Source organism: Mesoplodon densirostris, chromosome 14 (genome assembly GCF_025265405.1).
Source record: "Mesoplodon densirostris isolate mMesDen1 chromosome 14, mMesDen1 primary haplotype, whole genome shotgun sequence".
Lineage (NCBI taxonomy): Eukaryota > Metazoa > Chordata > Mammalia > Artiodactyla > Ziphiidae > Mesoplodon > Mesoplodon densirostris.
The window spans coordinates 76,198,180-76,209,816 of NC_082674.1; positions in this window are offsets into that span (position 1 = coordinate 76,198,180).

An 11,637-nucleotide genomic window follows, 5' to 3' on the forward strand; every position below is an offset into this window, starting at 1 on the left:
CAACAGTATTTGTCTTTCTCTGTCTGACTTATTTCATTTAGCACGTCTTCCAAGTCCGTCCATGTTGCTGCAAGTGGCAAAATTGTATTCTTTTATATGGCTGAGTAGTATTCCATTGTGTGTGTGTGTGTGTGTGTATCTCACATCTTCTTTATCCATTCTCTGTTGATGGACATTCATGTTGCTTCTATATCTTGGCAATTGTAAATAATGCTGCTATGAACATTGGGGTGCATGTATCTTTTCAAATGAGTGGTTTATTTATACCAGGAGCAGTGTCAGATGGTAGTTCTATTTTTAGTATTTTGAGAAACCTCCATACTGTTTTCCAAAGTGGCTGCACCAATTTACCTTCCCACCAACTGTGAATGGGCTTTCCCTTTTCTCCACATCCTCGCCTACATGGATTGGAAAAATTAATATTGTTAAAATGACCATACTACCCAAGGCAATCTAAAGATTCAGTGCAACCCCTATTAAAATACCCATGGCATTTTTTGCAGAACTAGAATAAATAATTTTAAATTTTGTATGGAAACACAATAAACCCTGAATAGCCAAAACAATCTTGAGAAAGAACTGAGCTAGAGCAATCATACTCCCTGACTTCAGACTATACTACAAAGCTATAGTCATCAAAACAGTATGGTACTGGTACAAAAAACAGACACATAGATCAATGGAACAGAATAGAGAGCCCAGAAACCCACACACTTATGTTCAATTAATCTATGACAAAGGAGGAAAGAATATACAATGGAGAAAAGACAGTCTTTTCAATAAGTGATGCAGAGAGAACTAGACAGCCACACATAAAAGAATGAAATTAGAACATTCTCTAACACCATATACAAAACTAAACTCAAAATGGATTAAAGACCTAAATGTAAGATAGGAAACCATAAAACTCCTAGAGGAAAACATAGCTGAAACATTCTTTGAAATAAATTGTAGCAATATTTTTTGGATCTGTCTCCTAAAGCAAAGGAAATAAAAGCAAAAATAAACAAATAGGACCTTAGTAATAAAACTTAAATGTTTTTTTTTTTTTTCTTTTTGCGGTATGCGGGCCTCTCACTGTTGTGGCCTCTCCTGTTGCGGAGCACAGGCTCCGGACGCGCAGGCTCAGCGGCCATGGCTCACGGGCCCAGCCGCTCCGTGGCATATGGGATCCTCCCAGACCGGGGCACGAACCCGTATCCCCTGCATCGGCAGGCGGACTCTCAACCACTGCGCCACCAGGGAGGCCCAAAACTTAAATGTTTTTGCACAACAAAGACAACCATTGACAAATGAAAAGACACCCTACTGAATGGGAAAAATATTTGCAAATTATATGACCAATAGGAGTTAATATCCAACATATATAAACAGCTAATACAACTAAAAATAAATAAATAAATAAACCGATTTAAAAATGGGTAGAAGAACTGAATATACATTTTTCCAAAGAGGAGATGCCTATGGCCAAGGGGTGTGAAAAGATGCTCATCACTAATCCAGGAAATGTTAATCAAAACCATGGTGATATATCACCTCACGCCTTTCAGAATGGCTGTCATCAAAAAGAACACATATAACAAATGTTGGCAAGGATGTGGATCCCTGCCTTTTTGAAGTTTACCCTAGGGAAAGGAGAGAGAGAGATCAATCAAACACTGCATGATAAATGTGTAAAGGGTTTGGTGCTGGAAGGAAACTGCAGGGACCCAGCAGCCCAGCCTGCTTGGCCTAGGGGTGGAGGGAGCTTGTGGGAGGAAGTGACCCTTGAGCGAGTGAGCAGTGGTTAACTAGAGGGAGAAGGCGGCCTTCCCTACAGAGGAACAGCAGGCACGAGCCCTGGAGGATGGTCAGACCCTGCTCCACAGGCTGCGAGGGCTGCAGGTTAAATAAGTGAATCCCTAATAAGAGTCAGAGCCACTGTGCTGGGGGAGAAGGGAGAAGAGCCATGGGCAGTCTAGGGCGGAAGGAAATAGGCACAGACGGTGGGTTCTGGGAGAAGACAGGACAGATGCTGATAGGGGAGTCTGTGCAGGAAGAGGGAGGCAGGGTGCACCTGGAAGGGTCCTGGAGGCTGGAAAGCCTTTGATCTCTGTGGGGAGCAGGGTGGCTCCTGGGGCAGAGCTGGAAATGCCAAGGGCAGGTTGCGCTCAGAGGAAAGGGGCAAAATCTAAAGAGTATTAAGCATACCTCAAGCTTAGTCATTTCCCTCTGTTCAGCCCTGAGAATAATCAGGTTCATGCTCTCTGCCCCAGAGAGGGGTGGGGACCCTGCCACTCTGCAGGGGAGCTCACAGCCTGCCCAGTGAGTTACACCCAGAGTTTGGCCCAAGTTGCCCAAAACATCAGGAAGCATCAGATGCACAGAGAGGGCTGGGCCAGTGGGTCCCCTGGATGCAGACTCACTACTCAAGCTGTGCAGGTTGGGGCTTGGAGGCTACTCCCTGTTAAGCATGTTCTTTCCAGGTTTCACTGACAGCACCTCTCAAATAGCCTTTGCCATGCAGCATGCTTCTAAGACTCCGAAGAATTGCTGAGAAAACACCAGAATTTAGCAGGTGCATCCTGGAACAGCCTTGATCCTGGGCCTTTCACTCTCAAACTCAGGCTTCCTCCGAAGGCCTCCCCATGGGAACTGACCCCCTCTTGGATGACCAGGAACCCACCACCTTCTAGAGAAGCCACTTGCCTCCAGGTATTGAGAAAGTAAGAGAAACCTTTACCCTCCCACCTGCTGTGCCAGAGGGACCTTTCTTGTTATCTTTTCTCTGCATTTGTTTTCTTTTGGAAAGAATACACTTAAACTTAGAAAACACAGAAAGGAAAATTGTACTAATACTCCCTGATTCTTCCAAATCAAGGCAACTGTTTTCAGCTCTGCATGTTCCCTTTTAGGAGTCACGAAGGAGCAGACTTGCTACCTCTCTGAGCTTCTGTTTCCACCTGGTGACTTGTCCGTTCATTCAACCTAAAATGTACCCTCAAAGTGCCACGCCCAAGCCGTCTGAGCACAAGTGACCAGGCTGGAGAGGGAGGTATATGTGGGAGCCTGGGTAGTGGAGGTGAGGCCATTGTACCTGGGAACATTCCAGGTGGCAGCCATGATGGCCTTTGACAAGGCCATTGTGAGTTCTCCTCCAGGGAAGAGAGGGGATTCCAGCAGGTCCCCATGTTTCTTCAGTTCTTGGAAGGCTTGGTCAGTGCAAAGCACTTGGGACAGAGCCTAAAGAAACAGGGGTCCAGGGACCAGCCCATAGTTCTCTGAATCAGCGTAGGGACCCTCGATATCTGGGACGGCATGAATTCAGAAAATACAATAAAACTATAGAAAACCTCAACCAAGTGGAATTTGAAACTTGGTGCAGAAGAAGAATGGCATGTCCTTATGAAGAGTAGTAGAAACTTGTTAATTCACCTTTCGGTGCTCAGTACTTACCCGCAGTGCCTGGTACATGTGAAGGGTGATGAGTGTTTGTTGAAGGACAGGGAGAGAGGGTGGGGGGAAGGAGGGACAGAAAGAGGGAGGGAAATATTAAGCATGCAGGCAGGTTTCTGGAAAGCCCAGGAGCCTTCCGCTTCCACAGGGGCTGTGTCCCAGTGGTTTCCTGAACTTGCCAGGAAGTGTGTCCTTTGGGTGAATTGATTCCTATCACTGTAAACAGACTGGCTTTTCCAGATGTGGGGAATAGAAAGGAGGAAGAGCTCTTGGCTGCGCCAGGTCTTGGTCTATGACTTGGAGCAGCCAAGTCCTTGCAAGGAAGGGAGGGCGCCTGTTGCTGCTTCACCTGGATGACAGAGGAAGCTCCGGAGAGCTGCACCCAGAAGTGTGCAGGACACAGCCTGGTTGAACAGGTTGGACGGTGCCACAGACCCTGGGGATGAGGCCTGGCCCTCATCTGACCAGCCCAGCTGTTTTGGTCAGCAGTCGTGACTGTGCAGAGCAGCCATTACATCATGGGGGGTGATTCAGACCCCAACTCAAACATGTGAAGGACCAGAATCCTGGCCTTACCAGGTTCTCTGAGACACGACATACCCTCCCCACCTCTGGTCAGTCGATGGGAGGGAGCAACTCTGTGGGAAAGGACAGCCCATTCTCAAGAAGCCCTGTGACCACATCCACTCAGAATAGGACAAGTCACCCAGACACACGAGTCTGTGGGAGGCCCTCTCAGAGCTGCAAAAGGCACAGTAGACATCCATGTGCTGACACAGGAACGTGAACAGGAGATCATAATTTGGAGGTGAAAAGAAGAAGCTGCAGACCAGTACATAGAGACGTGAGGCTGAGGGTAGAAGAGAAATAACACTTTTTCTTGACTAGTGGACATGGAACATAGAACTTGTCGTTGGAAACCCCATTCAGGAGAGCACATCTTGGCTCTTTGCTTGCTTGGGCTGCCTCAGGTCCGCTGGTTGTCACAGTCCTCTTGCCTGGGTTTCCTTCCTGCAAGAAGGATCTGAGCGCTCAGGCATCTGGCGGTTCTGAACTGTGGCCTCTGGCTTTCTCTTCTGCATCTTGTGTTCCACAAAGACAGCCACATATGGGTCAGGGCTGCACCCCTAATTTTATCACAGTCATGGCCCCCCCTCTGGTCCCATGTTGAATATACAATAGATACTTAGTGAGAGACCTTGGCGAGCCCTCAGCTTATAGAGTGTGAATGTGGAACTTGGGTTTAAAATCTCTCCTGAGAAGAAGAAGTAAATAGAAGTAGATAGAAATATACTCGCTGCAACTTTAGATGAATTACTTCATTTCTTTGCCTTGGTTTGCTTGTCTATAAAATGGCAAGAAGAATCCCTCTCTCACAGGGATATTTGTGAATTAAATGAGGTAATATGTGTCAGGTGCCCTTTGCAGTGCCTGCCATGAGGTAAACTGCAAGACTTGGAAGTTTGTATGCGTAGATGCTCACAAAATTCCTCTGGGATTCATCATTGCCATGTGTGTGCCCTTTCACACACCTTCATTCTGGGTCCAATAAGAGAGAGGATACATTTTCTCCCTTATTGAACCCAGATTCCATTAGAGAACATTCTGGCTTTTATTCACATCCCTGCATCCCTGCCTGGTGTCCTGGTGGTCACTTCCCGGGCCTGAGCCTGTTTCTGTCCTTTCCTCTTTCAGCAAGTGGGAGTTTCTGTTCTGGTCACTCAGGAGACACTGACAGTGAATGCCTTTCACTCAGAAGATGCCAGAACCCTGGGGCCCGATCCACATTTGGCCTCTGAGACCTATACCAAAGGATTATCCTTGTGCATCACCACTGTTTCACTTTGTACTCTTTAAGGGGTCCTCCTGGCCTTCTAATCTCAGGGAAGTAAACAGGTTCAAAAAGGTCCTACAATTTTCATCAGCAAGTAAAACGTCTCAGCCCAGGAGAGGCCCACCCTTGGCGGACTTGCTCCTCCATGGCTCACTCCCATTGTGCCCACCGTGCCATCAGCTGGCATCATCTCATGATGTGAACCAGGCGCCGGCCAGGGCGGCAGCAGGCAGGTGCATCCTCCCCACCCCGCCAGCCTGCTCTGGACATTCCACCCTTGGGTGACCTCCTGGGCCTGTGGGGTGAATGGGGGCCCACCCAGCTTGGAAGCAGGGGACAGAAGCAGAATTCCCCCTGGCAGCCCCTCGGGCTTGGCCTTGAGTCAGGCCTGGTCCCTTGGGTGCTGAGCAGCTGCCTTCAGCCCAGAAGGCTCCATCTTGCCTCCACGGCTCCAGCACCTCCGGCTCAGGGGGCCTGGGTCCCCTCAGCCACCCTACGCCTGCACTCAGCTTGCATCTGAGTCCCGGCCCAGGGAGGTGGGGGAGGGCGAGCGTGGCCACCCTGTCACCTGCTCCTCAGCGCTGTGCTCTCCACCCCCAAGGCCTGCTCACACTTCTCCTGCCGCCCCGTCCCAATTACCATCTGCAGGAGCCCCTCCCAGCCCCCAGGCCCCTCCTGTGCAGCCAGTCCAGGCCCAGCTCAGTCACAATTTCTCTTTCCCTCTCCAGAGATCTCTTGCAGTTCACACAATAGATTTACATCTTTCTTCCGGTGATACAGTGTGGGAGTGTGTGTTCCTAATTGTGGAAACAATAAGGGATCCCTTTTGTTAGTGTAATTCCCTGTGTTCATTAATTTACATACATTCTCTCATTAACAATTTTACTTAGAAAACAACTTATTATTATTATTGTTTTTGGTACACGGGCCTCTCACCGTTGTGGCCTCTCCCATTGCAGAGCACAGGCTCCGGATGCGCAGGCTCAGTGGCCATGGCTCACGGGCCCAGCCGCTCCGCGGCATGTGGGATCTTCCCGGACCGGGGCACGAACCTGCGTCCCCTGCATCGGCAGGCGGACTCAACCACTGTGCCGCCAGGGAAGCCCACCTTAACCATTTCTGAGTGTGTAGTTCAGTGGTACTGAGTACGTGCACACTGTTGTGCCACCAGTAGCACCATCCAGCCCTGTGACACTTTTCCTCTTGTGAAGCTGCAGTTCCATGACTATTAAGCAAAAATTCCTCACCCTCCTTATCCCCAGCCCCTGGCAGCCCCCATTATACTTACTGTCTTTATAAATGTGACTACTCAAAGTACCTCATATAATTGGAACCATACAGTGTTTTCTGTCTCTTTTTTTTTTTAACATCTTTATTGGAATATTTTGTCTTTTTTTGTCTGGCTTATTTCACTTAGCATATTGACCTTAAGGTTCATCCATGTTGTAGGCTGTGTCAGAATTTCTTTCTTTTTTAGGGCTGAATAATATTCCACTGTATGTATATAGCACATTTTTTTTATCCATTTATCCTTAGATGGACACCTGTGTTGCTTCCACATTTAGCTGCTGAGAAAAATACTGCTATGAACCTGAGTGTACAAATATTTCTTCAAGACCCTGCTTTCAGTTCTTTTAGGTGTATACCTAGAAGTGGAATTGCTGGGTCATATGGTCATTTTCATGCTAATTGAGGAATCCACTATACTGTTTTTCTTAGTGGCTGAACCATTTTACATTCTATATTAGTTTGAACAGGGGTTTTTTTGGTAGAATATTTAGGGTTTTCTACATGTAAGATCATATTGTCTACAAATAGAGATAATTTTACTTCTTCCTTTGCAATTTGAATGCTTATTTCTTGCCTAAATGATCTTGCTAGAACTTCTAGTACCATGTTGAGTAGAAGTGGTGAAATTGGGCATCTTACCTTGTTCCTGATCTTACAGGATACACTTCTAGCGTTCCACCACTGAGTATGATGTTCATCATGGATTTTTCATATATGCTTTTGTTATGTTGAAGAAGTTTCCTTCTATTCCTAATTTGTTGAGTGTTGTTATCATGAAAGTTTGTTGAATTTTGTCAAATGCTTTTTCTGCATCAATTGAGATGATCATGTGGTTTTCTCCCCCTTTGTTTTGTTGATGTGGCATTACATTGATTATTTTTCTTACGTGGAGCCATCTTTGCATTCCAGGAATAAATCTCACTTGGTCATGGTGTATAATCCTTTTAATATGTTGCCGAATTCTGTTTGCTAGTATTTCATTGAGAATTTTTCCATCGCTGTTCACAGGGGATATCACTCTATGGTTTTCTTGTAGTGGCTTTGTCTGGCTTTGATGTCAGTGTACTACTGGCCTCATAGAATGGGGTTTGAAGTGTTCCCTCTTCTTCAGTGTTTTGTAAAATTTGAGAGGGATTCGTATTAGTCCTTCTTTAAATGTTTGGTGGAATTTACCAGTGAAGCCATCAGGTCCAGGGCTTTTCTTTGTTGGGATATTCTTCATTACTGATTCAAATTCCTTACTAGAAATAGATCTACTCAGATGTTCTATTTCTTTGTTATTTAGTCTTGGTAGGTTTTGTGTTTCTAGGAATTTGTCCATTTCATGCAGATAATCCAATTTGTTGGTGTACAGTTGTTCACAGTACTCTCATAATCCTTTTTATATCTGTAGAGTTGGTAGTTATCTCCCCACTCTAATTTCTGATTTTAGTAATTTGAGTCTTCTCTTTTTTTCTTAGTCTATCTGTCTAAATGTTCATCAATTTTGTTGATCTTTTTGAAGAACCAACTTCTGGTTTCATTGATTTTGTTTATTGTTTTTCTATTCTCTATTTCATTTATCTCTGCTGTAATCTTTATCATTTCTTTCCTTCTCCTAACTTTGAGTTTAGTTTGTTCATTTTTTTCTAGTTTCTTAAGTTGTAAAGTAAGGTTGTTTATTTGAGATATTTCTTATTTTGCAATATAAGAGTTATAGCTATAAATTTCCCCCTTAGCACTGCTTTCACTACACTCATAATTTTTGGTATGTTGTGTTCTAGTCTTCTTTTATCTCTGAGTATTTTCTAATTTTCTTTCTGATTTCTTCTTGATTTACTGATTGTTTAAAAGTGTGTTGCTTAATGGAGAAAAGACAGCCTCTTCAATAAGAGGTGCTGGGAATACCAGACAGCTACACGTAAAAGAATGAAACTAGAACACTACCTAACACTATACACAAAAATAAACTCCAAATGGATTAAAGACCTAAATGTAAGACTGGACACTATAAAACTCTTAGAGGAAAACATAGGAAAAACACTCTTTGACATAAACCACAGCAAGATCTTTTTGACCCACCTCCTAGACTAATGAAAATAAAAGCAAAAATAAACAAATGGGACCTAATGAAACTTAAAAGCTTTTGCACAGCAAAGGAAACCATAAACAAGATGAAAAGACAACCCACAGAATGGGAGAAAATATTTGCAAATGAAGCAACGGACAAAGGATTAATCTCCAAAATGTACAAACAGCTCATGGAGCTCAATATCAAAAAAACAAACAAACCAATTAAAAAATGGGCAGAAGATCTAAGTAGACATTTCACCAAAGAAGACATACAGATGGCCAAGAGGCACATGAAAAGATGCTCAACATCACTAATTATTCAAGAAATGCAAATCAAAACTACAATGAGGTATCACCTCACACCAGTCAGAATGGCCATCATCAAAAAATCTACAAACAGTAAATGCTGGAGAGGGTGTGGAGAAAAGGGAACCCTCTTGCACTGTTGGTGGGAATGTAAATTGATACAGCCACTATGGAGAATAGTATGGAGGTTCCTTAAAAAACTACAAATAGAACTACCATACGACCCAGCAATCCCACTACTGGGCATATACCCTGAGAAAACCATAATTCAAAAAGAGTCATGTGCCAATATGTTCATTGCAGCTCTATTTACAACAGCCCAGAGATGGAAACAACCTAAGTGTCCATCATCGGATGAATGGATCAAGAAGATGTCAAGCTCTTTAAATTTCACCAAACCAATGGGTCTGAGATGTTGTATAGGTGTTCTTTATATTTTCAAGTACTAGTCCTGTGTCAGTTTTATCCTTTGCAAATGTCTTTTCCCAGTCTATGACTTGTTTTCTGACTAACAGAAATTTTGTTTTTTGGTTTTCATCTTTTACTTGTTTGCTGTGCTGTGCGGCACATGGGATCTTAGTTCCCCGACCAGGGATCAAAGCCACACCCCCTGCATTGGAAGCACGGAGTCTTAACCACTGGACCGCCAGGGAAGTCTCAAAGTTTGTTTGGTTTTTTTGTTTGTTTTTTGTGGTACACGGGCCTCTCACCATTGTGGCCTCTCCCGTTGTGGAGCACAGGCTCCGGACGCACAGGCTCAGCGGCCATGGCTCACGGGCCCAGCCGCTCCGCGGCATGTGGGATCTTCCCGCACCAGGGCACGAACTCGTGTCCCCTGCATTGGAAGCACGGAGTCTTAACCACTGGACCGCCAGGGAAGTCTCAAAGTTTGTTTGTTTTTAATGAAGTAGATACATTTTTTCAGCCTTCTCCCTTATGGTTTGTATTTTCTGTGTCTTAAGAACTTCTTCCCTATCCCAAGATTATGGTTTTTCTTTTCTCATTTAGGACTTTAATCCACAAAGAAGTGACATTTGTGTATGGTGAAGGTAGGGAGCCACTTTCATCTTTTCATACAATGGACCACTGTCCCAGCAACATCCACTGAATTGTCTGGACTTCCCCCACTGTTCTTGCACCTGCTTTTAGATGCCTGTGATATTTTGGACACACGCACAAGGACCTGGTAGCTGCGGCTGCCTCCGTGGGCTTCTCATTGCAGTGGCTTCTCTTGTTGCGGAGCATGGGCTCTAGGCACGCGAGCTTCAGTAGTTGTGGCGCACGGGCTCCAGAGCACAGGCTCAGTAGTTGTGGCGCACGGGCTTAGTTGCTCAGCGGCATGTGGGATCCTCCCGGATCAGGGATCAAACCCACATCCCCTGCATTGGCAGGCGGATTCTTAACCACTGCGCCACCAGGCAAGTCCTGGTTGTTGCTCTTCTTAACAGGCAAAGGACAGCTGGCTCCCTGGAATTTCCGAATAACTTGTGGATACGCCGCAGGGACTTTGTAAGCACTGCTAAAGTCAGTATTCATAAGTGATAAGTTTGGTACTAGAGTTTTCTGAGGCCTTGTTCAGTATTTCCCTAAGAAATCTGTCTGCAAGGAGTGTTTAGCTAAGGTGCCCATTGCTAGGGCTGCACATACCCACACGGTGGTTATAATTTTTATAATTTTGAGAAAGGTCACCATATCACAGACGTCACCCTGAGTTTCTCATGGGTTTCAAATGTTACTACACTTGTATTAATTAATACAGCCTTAGAGTAATTTACTGCTTTCTCTTGTTGATTGCTTTGTTCCTGTGTCGACGCATCATTTCCACTTTGTTGTGGTCTTTGTGGGCACCAAGTTCTCTCTGCACCAGAAAGCAGGAACCACTCTGGTGGCTGGCCACCAAAAACCTTCCAACTCTTGGTTCAAAAGCCCACAAGCTGGGGCCAGAAGGAAAGCTATATTCTTAGCTCCCGGTTCTGGGTTCTGTCTGTCCATACATCCAGTAGAGAACAGTAACAGCTTGCGTTTGTTTTTATCAGCTGTGGCCTGATGGGCAGAGTTGATGGCGTGGAGAAGAGAGCCCAGCCCTTGAACGAGCAGTAGAAACTGCAGCTCTGGGCGGGGCAGGGGGGCAGGATGGGACCCGTGCATAAGCGGATGGTGGGAAGGAGGGCACGTGGAGCCCTGGAAAGCAGCAGTGAGACTGAGGCCAGAAGGCGCCGCTCTCCTGCCAGATCCCCAGATTTGTGGACACTGTCGGGCGGCTTGACTTCCCTCTCGTCATCCTCACACCAAAGCCCGTGGAGACTCCAGAAGATTTCCCCCTCCGTCCATTCTCTCCCTCTCCCCCACCGCCCTGGTCCAAGCCCGAGACCTTCCTCGCCACCGCCACTGTGCAGCCTCTGTGCTGGTCTGGAGGTGCTTTCTGCAGCCGTGCTCAGGGCACATCAAGCCTGTGCTTACAGGCTTCTGGTGGCCTCTCCTCCCCAGCGCTGCCCGGCTGCCCTGCCCACCCCCACTCCCCCACCCGTCCCTCCTCTCCACTCCTCGAGCAGAGGAAACAGGTTCCCACGTCCAGACCTTTGTGCTCTCCCCACCTGATCACCTCTTCCTGGAGGGCTCAGGCACCTGATCTCTTAGAGACCTTCCCTGAGGAACCCTCCTCCCTAGATCATTTATTCTGTCCCCTGATCATTTCTCATGGCACTTTCTTCAATTGAAAA